Source organism: Staurois parvus, unplaced genomic scaffold, assembly GCF_062004578.1.
Source record: "Staurois parvus isolate SC_StPar_1 unplaced genomic scaffold, SC_StPar_1.0 ptg000704l, whole genome shotgun sequence".
NCBI classification, from domain to species: Eukaryota; Metazoa; Chordata; class Amphibia; order Anura; family Ranidae; genus Staurois; species Staurois parvus.
In genome coordinates, this window is record NW_028318500.1 from 221333 (window position 1) to 235367 (window position 14035).

At 39.4% G+C, this 14035-nt stretch overlaps 1 long non-coding RNA gene across 1 annotated transcript in view; it reads left to right on the forward strand.

The window, feature by feature from the left end:
- The first annotated feature begins 5134 nt into the window (after positions 1-5134).
- LOC149445881 (uncharacterized) overlaps positions 5135-14035 on the forward strand; it is a 214907-nt gene continuing 206006 nt past the window's right edge. Inside the window, exon 1 of the long non-coding RNA XR_016306291.1 lies at positions 5135-5256. This is a non-coding gene — a long non-coding RNA (uncharacterized LOC149445881). The remainder of the gene's footprint in view (positions 5257-14035) is intronic.

A 14035-nucleotide genomic window follows, 5' to 3' on the forward strand; every position in this document is an offset into this window, starting at 1 on the left:
TGGAAGAATAAAATGCTTGACGCTTGTAAACATGTGTAACCTGTTTAGGTGCACCAAGCGCTTAGGCATTAATGCATTCATTGGAATAATCATTTATTCTGGTAATTAAAATTAATGAATGCTAAAGTACTAAATGTGCCTAGCGTTAACGCATGTTTAGACGAGTTTACATGCGTCATGTTTTTTCTGACAAAACGCTGCTGCTCTGTGTATCCTTTCACAGACGCAGCTCGGTCCTACCCCCACTCTCTCCTCATTCGCTAAGACTGAGCTCTGCAGTCACTTTTGCAGCAGTTGTTTTCATGTTCCGGTCATAATCCTGCGAAATGTCCTTTTTTCTCTTTTGGTCAGTTGACCATGTCAACCATGCATATACTTATCAGATGATGTTTTCCAGGAAACTGTATATGATGTCATAACCTTTCATACTGCACCTTACAACACGGCAAATACCGTATTTTTCGCTCCACAAGTGCATCTTATGGAGCGAAAAATACGGTAAATTGCCAACTTCAGTCACAGAGGCACCAGCTAAGTGGCACCACCAATTTGCCCTCTTTGAATCTCAGTAAGCTCTGACAGGATTCCGTATTACTAGCAGTGAATGAGGAAACTGAAGCTTCCCACCTGTTAGCTAGGTGTCTCATCACACAGTGGAAGCTAAAGAATGTTACATCACTTCCGCTTTCAACAGGGAACATGTCACTTTCACACCTCAAAATCATGGAGTGTTTCCATTTCTTTGTCTAACCCGTCTATGTATGTGTGCAGTATAATATATATATATATATATATATATATACACATACAGTATATACTGTATATATATATATATATATATATATATATATATATATACACACAGTTCCAAAGGTAGCCTTGACACTGTATGTTTGAGATAAATGCCCAGGTGCTCACACACAAAGAAATCCATATAAATCCAAAACTGGGTTAGAGGCACTCACGGGTCTTGCAGAGGAGGAAGATCAAAAACAGCCGTGATTCTATTGTCAATTTTTCGATGAAGCTCAGTCCATCTTTCTTCATCAAAACATTGACAATAAAAACAGTTTTGAATTTATATGTATGTGTGAGGTATACAATAAATATATATATGTCTGTGTGTAAGGTATACAGTGTATAAATATATATGTATGTGTGAGGTATACAATAAATTAATATATGTCTGTGTGTAAGGTATACAGTGTATAAATATATATGTATGTGTGAGGTATACAGTATATATATGTATGTATGGGTGAGGTATACAGTATATATATATGTATGTATGGGTGCAGTATACAGTATATATATGTATGTATGGGTGAGGTATACAGTATATATATGTATGTGTGAGGTATACAGTATATATATGTATGTATGGGTGCGGTATACAGTATATATATGTATGTATGGGTGAAGTATACAGTATATATATGTATGTATGGGTGAGGTATACAGTATATATATGTATGTGTGAGGTACACAGTATATATATGTATCGGTGAGGTATACAGTATATATATGTATGGGTGAGGTATACAGTATATATATGTATGTATGGGTGAGGTATACAGTATATATATGTATGGGTGAGGTATACAGTATATATATATATATATGCATGTATGTGTGAGGTATACAGTATATATATGTATGTATGGGTGAGGTATACAGTATATATATGTATGGGTGAGGTATACAGTATATATATGTATGTATGGGTGAGGTATACAGTATATATATGTATGTATGGGTGAGGTATACAGTATATATATGTATGTATGGGTGAGGTATACAGTATATATATGTATGTGTGAGGTATACAGTATATATATGTATGTATGGGTGCGGTATACAGTATATATATGTATGTATGGGTGAAGTATACAGTATATATACAGTCATGGCCGAAATTGTTGGCACCCTTGATATTTTTCCTGAAAATCAAGTATTTCACACAAAAAAGGTATTGCATTAACACATGTTTTGCTATACACATGTTTATTCCCTTTGTATGTATTGGAACAAATATAAAACAGAGGCAGAAAAGCAAATATGACATAATGTCACACAAAACCCCAAAAATGGGCTGGACAAAAGTATTGGCACCCTTAACTTAATATTTGGTTGCACACCCTTTGGAAAACATAACTGAAATCAGTCGCTTCCTATAACCATCAATAAGCTTCTGACACCTCTCACCCGGAATTTTGGACCACTCTTCCTTTGCAAACAGCTCCAGGTCTCTCTTATTGGAAGGACACCTTTTCCCAACAGCAATTTTAAGATCTCTCCACAGGTGTTCAATGGGATTTAGATCTGGGCTCATTGCTGGCCACTTCAGAACTCTCCAGCGCTTCTTTGCCATCCATTTCTGAGTGCTTTTTGACGTATGTTTGGGGTCATTGTCCTGCTGGAAGACCCAGGATCTTGGACGCAAACCCAGCTTTCTGACACTGGGCCCTACAGTGCGACCCAAAATCCTTTGGTAATCCTCAGATTTCATGATGCCTTGCACACAGTCAAGGCACCCAGTGCCAGAGGCAGCAAAACAACCCCAAAACATCATTGAACCTCCACCATATTTTACCGTAGGTACTGTGTTTTGTTCTTTGTAGGCCTCATTCCGTTTTCGGTAAACAGTAGAATGATGTGCTTTACCGAAAAGCTCTATCTTGGTCTCATCTGTCCACAAGACGTTTTCCCAGAAGGCTTTTGGCTTACTCAAGTACATTTTGGCAAACTGTAGTCTTGCTTTTTTATGTCTCTGTGTCAGCAGTGGGGTCCTCCTGGGTCTCCTGCCATAGCGTTTCATTTCATTTAAATGTCGACGGATAGTTCGCGCTGACACTGATGCTCCCTGAGCCTGCAGGACAGCTTGAATGTCTTTGGAACATGTTTGGGGCTGCTTATCCACCATCCGGACTATTCTGCGTTGCAATCTTTCATCAATTTTCCTCATCCGTCCACGACCAGGGAGATTAGCTACAGTGCCATGGGTTGCAAACTTCTTGATAATGTTGCGCACTGTGGACAAAGGCAAATCTAGTTCTCTGGAGATGGACTTGTAACCTTGAGATTGTTGATATTTTGCCACAATTTTGGTTCTCAGGTCCTCAGACAGTTCTCGTCTCCTCTTTCTGTTGTCCATGCTTAGTGTGGCACAGACAGACACACAATGCAAAGGTTAAGTGAACGTCTCTCCTTTTTATCTGCTTTCAGGTGTGATTTCTATATTGCCCACACCTGTTACTTGCCCCAGGTGAGTTTACAGGAGCATCACATGCTTGTAACATTCTTATTTATCCGCAGTTGTGAAAGGGTGCCAATACTTTTGTCCAGCCCATTTTTGGAGGTTTGTGTGACATTATGTCGAATTTGCTTTCTTTCCTCCCTTTTTTTGTTTTGTCCCAATACACACAAAGGGAATAAACATGTGTATAGCAAAACATGTGTTAATGCAATACGTTTCGTGAGAAATACATGATTTCCTGGAGAAATATCAAGGGTGCCAACAATTTCGGCCATGACTGTATGTATGTATGGGTGAGGTATACAGTATATATATGTATGTGTGAGGTACACAGTATATATATGTATCGGTGAGGTATACAGTATATATATGTATGGGTGAGGTATACAGTATATATATGTATGTATGGGTGAGGTATACAGTATATATATGTATGGGTGAGGTATACAGTATATATATATATATATGCATGTATGTGTGAGGTATACAGTATATATATGTATGTATGGGTGAGGTATACAGTATATATATGTATGGGTGAGGTATACAGTATATATATGTATGTATGTGTGAGGTATACAGTATAAAGTATATATATGTATGTATGTGTGAATGAGGTATACAGTATATATATATGTATGTATGTATGTGTGAGGTATACAGTATATATGTATGTATGTGTGAGGTATATAGTATGCATGTATAAGTTGAGTATACAGTATGTATGTCTGTGTGAGGTATACAGTATATATACATATATATGTATGTATGTCTGTGTGAGGTATATAGTATGTATGTATGTATGTATATGTTAAGTATGTATGTATGTGTGTGTGATGTATACAGTATATATATATATGTGTGTGTGAGGTATATAGTATGTATGTATATGTTAAGTATACAGTATGTATGTCTGTGTGAGGTATACAGTGTATATATATATATATATATATATATATATATATATATATGTATGAGGTATATAGTATGTATGTATATGTTAAGTATACAGTATGCATGTCTGTGTGAGGTATACAGTATATATATATGTGTGTGAGGTATACAGTATGTATGTCTGTGTGAGGTATACAGTATATATATATATATATATGTGTGTGTGTGTGTGAGGTATATAATATGTATGTATATGTTGAGTATACAGTATGTATGTCTGTGTGAGGTATACAGTGTATATATATATATATATATATGTGTGTGTGTGTGAGGTATATAGTATGTATGTATATGTTAAGTATACAGTATGCATGTCTGTGTGAGGTATACGGTATATATATATGTGTGTGAGGTATACAGTATGTATGTCTGTGTGAGGTATACAGTATATATATATATATGTGTGTGTGTGTGAGGTATATAGTATGTATGTATATGTTAAGTATACAGTATGCATGTCTGTGTGAGGTATACGGTATATATATATGTGTGTGAGGTATACAGTATGTATGTCTGTGTGAGGTATACAGTATATATATATATATGTGTGTGTGAGGTATATAGTATGTATGTATATGTTAAGTATACAGTATGTATGTCTGTGTGAGGTATACAGTATATATATATGTGTGTGAGGTATACAGTATGTATGTCTGTGTGAGGTATACAGTATGTAGCAGCAGGCAGTGATGTGATGCAGTGACCTGGGGCAGAGCCTAGGAGGACTCAGGCAGTAATAGCATGCACTGTCCCCCCACCCTGCTCCCATTGTACACTGACACCCCCCTCCTCCTCTCTATGGGTGCCCTCTGCTCCTCCTCCTCCTGTGCCATTCTGAGCCCTGTGCCCTCCTTCCTCCCCTCCCTCCCAGTCTCTGTCACCACCTCTCCTCCCTCCCACCCTCCTTCTCTCTCTCTCGCTCTCTGGCTCCTGTTCATATTGCAGGTCAGGGGTGAGTCCCCACGTCACGCTGGAAGATGGCGGCCGGGTGGCTGTGAGATGAGGAGCCCGGGGCTGCACTGACAGAGCCGCTCACATGCAGTAAGGTAATGGTCGGCCGCACCGGAGGGGTTCTGGGGGGCAGTAACGCTGATTGTGTCCTTTAGGGGTGCACAATGCTTGGCACACGGGGTGAGGGGGAGTGCACGGAGTTGGGGGCGATGAATGGTGGGTGCCGTGGACGCCTGTGCGGGGTGTGTATGGAGTGGGTGTGAGCGCTCTAGAGATGTGGACGTGGTGGCAGAAGCTGTGAGGGGGGCACTGGGGGTACGCGGGGGGCAGAGCTGGAGGGTGGGCGGGGACATTATCTTATCTTTTATTAGTTGTCTGCTGCCAGCTGGACCCTCCACACTGATATACTGGCATAAGGTGGGCTTCCTTCATGGGGGAGGGGAGCAGCCACTTCCCTGGGGGATGTTCAGGACATAGTGTGTGTGTATATATATATATTCCATTTCTATGTGACTGTTTATCCCAGAGGGCAGATTTTGTATATATATATATATATATATATAATCGGGGTGTGGGGTATATACACTTTTTGTCTTTATTGATCCCAAAGCCTAGTTTGTATGGGTATGTATACCTTTCCTTTCTGGCTGTGTAACCCAGAGGGTAGATATATACTTTTTCTGTGCTCATGTTTATCCTTGAAGGCAATTTTGGGTATATTTCTATCTTTTCTATGTGACTGTTTCTACCATGGGGTAGATTGGGGGGTATTTATATATACGCTTTCCTCTGACTTTATTCCAGAAGTAGTTTGGGGTGTATATATACTTTTGGGCTTAGATCTATTCTCTGTGTAATTGTTTATCCTAGAGGGGAATTCAGGTGTATATATACCTTTTGCCCTGGGACTGAATGTTCCACAGGGTTCTTTGGGTATTTTTTTTTCTGTGTGTGTCTTATCTTATTGTTGAGAGAGATATAGACCTGTATATAAAAATAAATATATTTAAAAAAAATATTATTTTATTTATGTGACATTTTAATTTTTTTAAATAGTACTGTATAATGTTCTGATGTCATTGGAGCTGCTTAATATACATGGTAGAACAAGCCCACCTATATCTCTAGTAGATGGCGTTGCTGTGTGTGTGGCAGCAAATACACGCAGGAAAGCCTGGTTTCGCTTTTCTCTTTTTAATATGGAATAGCTCACCCTAAGTTGTTGTCTTACATCGTGTGTCTGTACACATGACCCTTATTGCTGATTGGACTGTCAGAACCTCCTTGTAACCCTGGCCCATTCGCACTGTGTACAGGTATAAACCCCTTAGTGCTACAGGGCAGCTGGCAAGAGATTGCAGTACACATTAACTCTTCTTCTGCTGAGCTGTCACTCGTGATCATTTTGTAAAGCCCACTCCTGGTGGGAAGAATCCGGGTCCCCTGCTCCCTGAAGGTGGTGTACGTCAGGGCGATTGTGGTACTGTTTTTTTTTCTTTTTTTTTTTCCGTAGGCTCAAACCCATGCCTGTACATGCTGATCTGGCATGTGCTGCTGGCTTGCATTACATCTGCAATGGGTTAATTTCCTAGAGCGTTGACTTGCTACGTATGCGATCTTTATGCTTCTCACGCATGTGTGTGTGTTGTAGGGATGGGAACCTGCTCTGCTATGGTATTAAGGTAAATAAAAGCAGTTTACCTGCTTCATCATACATCTTGTAGTTATTAAGGGGGTGTGGGTACTGAGCAGTCATTTCCACCTAATACAGGTGCTGCTTGAGTTTTGCAGGAAATCTATATATAGTTGGTTTTGATTTTCTTCTGGTTTACAGATCGGGGCGGGGAGGAGGGGATCTTTGTACATCTGAATAATTCCGTAGTAAGATGGGTTCTTACAGCTGATTTGCTGGTACTTTACATATAGCAATTTTGTCCTTGATATCCAGCGATGGCTGATCAATTATGCTGATGTGTTACAGAATTCTCAATCTTGATCCCTGTCTAAGTGCGTATGTAAGCATGTCCCGGTACTAGAAAAAGGAAGACGCTTATAATAATAATGAAAAAAAAAAAAGCAGTCTAAAGTAATCATTAAGTACAATAGTTTAATTTTTCAATTATTAAACCAAACACTTTGCTTATTTTATCCTTTTGAAGCCTTTTGCTTTATTTGATCGTTTTCTCCTTTATATGCATTATGTTTCCACAATTCTTATAGTTTGTTCATATTCATAAAAATAGATAATATATTTAAAACCTTTCTCCAGATGCCAAATGATTGACATTTGTGTAGAACCATTGGGTGTCACAAGGTATAATCTAGTGTCATACAATCAGAATGTATTCGAGTTTATCTATTAATCATTTACTTGAGATTTCAATTTGTAATTATATTGCTACTCCTGGGGAATTCTACAACTGGGTTGGCAGTTTAGGACTGTATTACCATGCTGTCTTCTAGGGGGAAAAAAAAGGCTTACACCTTATAGAAATGTGGGTGGGGGATGGGCGAAAGCAGAGTTCAGGAGCCAGTTGGTGCAATCTGGTTGCCATCAGGCAGAGAATATAGGGCTTAATCAATAAGAGTGCAAGGGGCAAAGGGCAGTACTCCATATTGGACTAGTTTGGCTTCAGTACATTGTGATATGGTTGGTATTGGTCACTCCAGTTAGTGCTGTGTGTGTATGTATATGCGTGTGTGTATATATCTGAGTGTATATATATATATATATATATATATATATATATATATATATATATAATGTGTGTACACACAGTGTGTGTATAATATTTTTAAAATCTGTCAACCATTTTTAATGGTTAAAATTTTGAGTTCTTGCAAAACCCCAAATCATTTTAATGGGGGTTAATGGCAAAAGTGCCATTTACACTGGTAGGAAAAATGCAACTCCTAAACTGGCCATAGATGGATCCCCTTTTATTTTATTTTTTTAGCAATCAGCCATCTGATAAAACAAAACAAAAAAAAAAGGATCTATTCCCCATCCACACATTTGAAGTAGATGGTGGAATCCCCCCCCGCTGTGCTATTGTGTTCTGACAAAAGGATGACTCCACTGCCAGAATACACTGATCAGAACTGCATCCGATTGGCTGCAAGAACTGATTGAGCGAAAATATGGAGACAGTCTTGTTTGGGAGGAAATAGGTATAGCCATACATAGCCAGCTTTACACTGGTGTTAAGAATGTCACCCTTACAAACAGCTAAAAAGGTGATTGGTGTCACCCTGCTGGCTATATCAGGTGTCTTGGGTCCTGGAACTATGCAGGACACAGCTCAAGGAACCTTACCTGAGATATAGATCTATATAACAGAGGGTGCTACACACCTACCTGTATATAAACATTTTGTTCACAACAGAGCAATCCCATAGAGTTTTCTTAATACCTACATTTTCTTGTTCCTAAATATTGCCTGTTCTAAATAGGAAGCGTTTCAAGAGGTTGTTGCTGATTTTAGTTGCTCAGCCAAGGCTGCCCTAGCTGAATACTGAAGGCTGTATGTTTCAGAAGGAAGTACTTGGGGGGGGAAAATAATTTGAAGTAAATCTGTAATAGTTGTGGATGTGACTGGCTTAGCAGCACACCTGGAATGTAACATGCACAGAGGCGTCGTTGCTCTTTCCCCCCCTTGTGCCCCTGGCTCTGCTTCTAGGCAGAAGCCTGTTTGAAATTACAGCACGGGTGGCATTTTTCTTTTTCTGCTCTGTCTGCGTCCTGGTAGAGCAAGTCCAATGTACCTTTAACAAACATGATCAAAGAACCATAGGAACTGTAAGCTTGTCCTGTCATGTACCAGTACGTGGAAGCTGTGCCACAAATTCACTAGGGAAGATCTAGTAACTGAAGAGGAAAAAATGTACCAAATGGAACATGGCCTTTCAATTCAAGCATTACCCTTTTAATCCCTTTTTTTTTTTTTTTTTTTTTTTTTTTAAATGCTTAAAATAAAACTTCATCAAATTATGTAAACTGTTGGTACTCCCATGTCTGAGAGATGTTGTATTGAAAAAGGCTGGCATTGTGCAGCCAAGAGGCATCGATCCATTTATGATAGCACATATCCTTTGGATTGAAGATTTGTTTGCCTAATACATACATGGATCCAAATAAAGGTTGTATGTTAAAGTAAACAAACCCCCGGGTTGGTGCTGAAATACCCCGTGCTCGTGCCTTTGTTTAACCCGCTTAGAGTGGTAGCATAGGGTTAAGATTGGGAAGCGTGCCTCTCACCATCTGTGTAATTACTGCACCCCCTCCTCCCTTCTCTTTTGTTTGACTTCTAATTATAAAGTATCACAAAGTTGAATTGGCATTGGTTGGCTAACTTCTAGTCAGGTATAATATTTAGCCTAGTGATCAGTAATGTACCATTTCGTCCTTTTTGCTTTTATTTCCTTTTTCTTTCTTTTTTTTTTTTCCCGAGTCACTCAGTATTGTTTATCTTGTTATGCAAAATGTTGCTGTGCCGAGTGGTTGTGGAGACCTCTTGGATGGCACATTTCCTGATGCCTCTCAGCACAAAGGAGAAGAGAAAAGGGAGATAAATTGCAACCCTATAAGTGGCCAGCTTTTCACTAGCAATCTGATCCTGATGTCTTCAGGGCTATTATTTACAGGGGGTGGCTGACAGTTCCAGGTTTAATTATTTAAATCAGTTTGACCCCAATGGGTCAGCACAAACTGCCCTTTTATTATGCAGAGGTAGGTCCCTTGCTGCATCTGACATGCAGTCACATGATCATCAGCAAACATCCCCCCCCCCCCCCCTTCCCTTTTTCTGCCTGCTTTACCCCTGGAAGCTTTATAGGTTTACGAGCTGAATGAATGTCATTTTCTTCACTATCAAATGACTGTGGTCTTGGCTGTAGTGAAAAAAATTGATAGACTTTTCTATTGTCCTTAAATTAGAGGTGTTTGAGTTGTTTTTGAAAGTGTATTATAAGAGGCTACGGCTATTTATTTTCTAATGTATCAGCTGTGTTGTGGGAGTACTTCATCTATTGGTCATGAATCAAAGGGGTTGTTTATAGAGCATCGATCATTCCTTTTCTTACCTGTTATATGTTGTATATCTTGTATTAAGTGTATATGGGTTATTACTGTGTATGCTCCGGTAAGGCAATACTGAGAGTGGATAGATATTAAATACATTGTAAATATTTCCCTTTTACTCTAACCCATCCCCCCCCCCCCAGGATCCCTTGTGGAACTACTGAAGTGCTCTGTGTACGATAAAACTGGTTATTCATAGGCCATTCTGTTTCTCTCTGTGTACAAGCACCGATCTGAAGCCGTGCATACACATGGCAGCATGCTTTTCATTCCTAATTATTTGAGATTTGAAGCACAGATTAGTTCTACATAATTCACCCAGTTTTAAAGGAGGTATGTTGTAGTGAAAAATTCAAACCATGTCTTGCAATGTGTTTTATTAATGTAACTCTGTGGTTATTGTACAATGAGAGCTTATTTTAAACCCAGCAAGCTAATCTGCTGGTTTTGGTCTTTCAGCCATGCATTTTCTCCAGCAGAATGTATGTTTACTTCTCTCTTGGCAAGTGTGTTGCATTCAGCTGCAAGTGGCACTTTTACATCTGTGAGTCATTTGTGCCCTTATGTCCTTGTCACATCCACATATAGATCATCTTTCCCCGTATTTCCAGTTTTCAGACTTATTTTCATTTATTTCCATTTTTTCCTGGTTCTACAATGGGTTAACGGTTATCACGAGCTATTCCTGAAAAGTCTCTGCTTAGTAATAACTTGTAGAACAATGAAGCCTGGGGTTTGATCCATCGCCAAGATAAATGCAGACACCGCACAGATAAAAGGCCTCATGGCTGCCCTACCTGTTCTTCAGTAAGAGTGAGGTGTGACTGCTGCTGGAACTGGTCCCAACAAACCACTAGCTTGGGTAATCTCACTCACTGCTCTTTGTAGGACTCGTATGCAGGCAAGTCTTGTGACAGATCTCGCTGTTTCTGTAACAAACTGAAAGCAATATATAGCATATATTGATTACTGATATGGTGCTAATCTCTTAATCATTTTAATTGTATTAGATTTCACATCCAAAGCTTGACTGTTTCACCTAATTGCACAAAAAGCAGTATACGGATTGCAGCAGACCAACTGAATTTAACTACAGTTTTGCTTGTATGCGCTCATTTCTTCCATATGAAATGGCCATGTCTTGACTGCTGATCAGTGCTGTTTGAACCTGGGCTCGTGGCTGATTCAGGATCTGATGACGGCTGACCATAGTGGGCAGATCTTTTACAATTTAAGAACTGCCCGTACTATTGACAAAGTCCAGTACTGTTGGGACTTTACACGTGACCTTGCAATGTGTGTGATTTGATTCCTGTACAGGGAACACATAATTTCCTTCTTCATGCTATTTTTTGCAGAGATGTTCCAGTATGCTGGCAAATCTCTACCAATCATAATTGGTGGCGTTTAAGTTTTTATTATTTTATAGGATCTCTACTATTAGAATATTGTGATACACCAGCATCTATTTTAAGTCCCCCCCCCCCCCTCCTTTTTTTATTATTTTTTTTCTGTACTCACACTCTGGTGCCTATACAGTTGATAGCATGGATTCTGTGAAAATACCTACAAACATTTTAAGTTATTAAGAAAAAAGAATCCCTGGAATTGCCAATGGGCAGATTGTATTTTCTTCCAGTGTTTAGTTATGCTGATGTGCCCCAACTCTTCTACTGAAGGGGATTTTAGCTTTGACCATGGCAAACCAATAAAAGCACTAGTAATAATACATCTGCAAGAAAATGCATCATGCCCCCCACCCATCCAAGAAAAGTAAGGGAGGTTCCTTTTCTTTCCTGTGTGACAATGATGATTAGCTGGCTCTACATCCAAAATACATGGAGCGTGGAAAGGTGGAAATACTGGATGAACCTGCTGGGTTGTACATCTTACTGTATCTATTGTCTATAAAAGGTTTGTGACCTCATAGGCAACAAATTTAAAGATGATTGCAAGTCAGTAATTCTGAGTGGTGGAAATTATGGACGGTCAGAAGCTTGTGATCTCTGTGTATTCTCCTTGTAGAGTATATGTCCCAGGACTGAGCTGTGGTGTTGGTAGAAGAGTAAAATGGTTCCAGGGAATGTTTAGATGAGCACGTTTTAGTAGCTGAGTCCTATGTAGAGCATTTTGCATCTGCCTTGTGCGTGGCTTCGTTTGCCATGTAACTGGCTCCTGGCCTGGTTATTCTCTGGGTGCACTGTGAATAATACATAAGCTCATTTCTCTCTGGCCTCTCACCCCTCCTGCATTACAGATCAAGAGCCATTCTCCATCTCCCTGAAAGCTTCTCCATTACTCGGGGGCTTTTTTCTTTATTCCAATAATGCATCAACCAACGGAAACACTTTCTGTGATAAGTGTGTCCAGCATCCTTTAGAGCTCTCTCCTGAACATACCCACGGGGCTTGGTTTCTGGATAGGTTCCGGTGTTGAAAGGCCAAAATGTTCCTCTATGATATTTGATGGTACAGTCCAAAATTTGCATTGTTTGCTTGTATACATATTAAATAATAAGGGTTCATATCACAGGCATAGTTCAAATACAATCTTTCACTCAAGTTTCTGTATCATTTAAAAACAATGTAAACGAATAATTAAAGTCACACTTCCGGTTTATAGTCCGAAGCAGAAATTCGCCATCCTAATCTCTCCTGGTCACCCCCAAAATTCCAGTGCCTTAACTTGAGAGATCTGTACAATGTCAAGTGTTTATGAAAGAGAAAAGCTATTGAGGTTGTAGCTTCTCGGCTAAATAGAGCCCAATAGTGAGGACTATTTATGACGCTCTTGCCATAGAGTCCTTTTACTGCTCAAAGAGAAGCTCAGTGTTTTTATTTTAAGAAATGCTCTTTGAAGGTTAACTGTTGATTCCTCTGCCTTCCATGTGGCATCCAGGACTGTGCGTGCATTATCTGAAAAGAGATGGCTGTCCTGTGCTCTGTACCCGTGTGACTGTAACATGTAGGTCAGGTTTGTAAAGCATGAATCAGCCTGTGTGGAGGAAATGCACTGAAAGCATTCCAAACTGCAGGGCCTTTACTAGGAGGGCTGGCTGCAATCCAGAGCCAAGAAAATCAAAGGAAGAAGCTACTTTGTGCACCCTGGAGTATCCCTATGAGGTAATACCCCAGGCCTGCCTTGGAACCATTCATGACAGTATAGAGATCTTTATGGAATGCTAAAAATTACTTATACAGGATTTATATAGCGTCAACAGTTTGCTCAGCACTTTACAATATAAAAGACAACACAGCAACAATACAGTTCAATACAAGAGGGTTAGGAGGGCCTGATCCTTGGAGCTTACAATCTAAGAATTTTCATTATACCCTAAGCCTAGTATTTAATTTTTTAGTTCCAAAGAAATGTGAGCAAACACTCGATACATAGATGTACTATGTAAAGCGGAACTACTCTGCATCTGAGCACCACAAACCAAAAATGCAATTTACTTAATCTTTAGGCCTCATGCACACTGGGCATTATAAAAACATCAGTCGCTTTAAACTGTATAATGCCGTGTTAAAAATGCGAGTTTTGTTGCATTTTTGCATTAGAGTTTTTTTAGTAAAACTATATTCTCACAAAAGTTTGATGCTCAAACGCCAGGTAACCAGGTTTTTATAGCTGGAAAAACTCCCCTTCAAACGCAGTAGTTCTGGGGGGGGTTTTTTCAGCCTGAAAATGCCCCTGCCAGGAAACTGATTAAAAGCCTGTGTGTGCATGAACACATAGGATAACATGCGGGGGTGTTTAAAAAGCAAAAAAACCCCAAAAATTCCTGACACCCA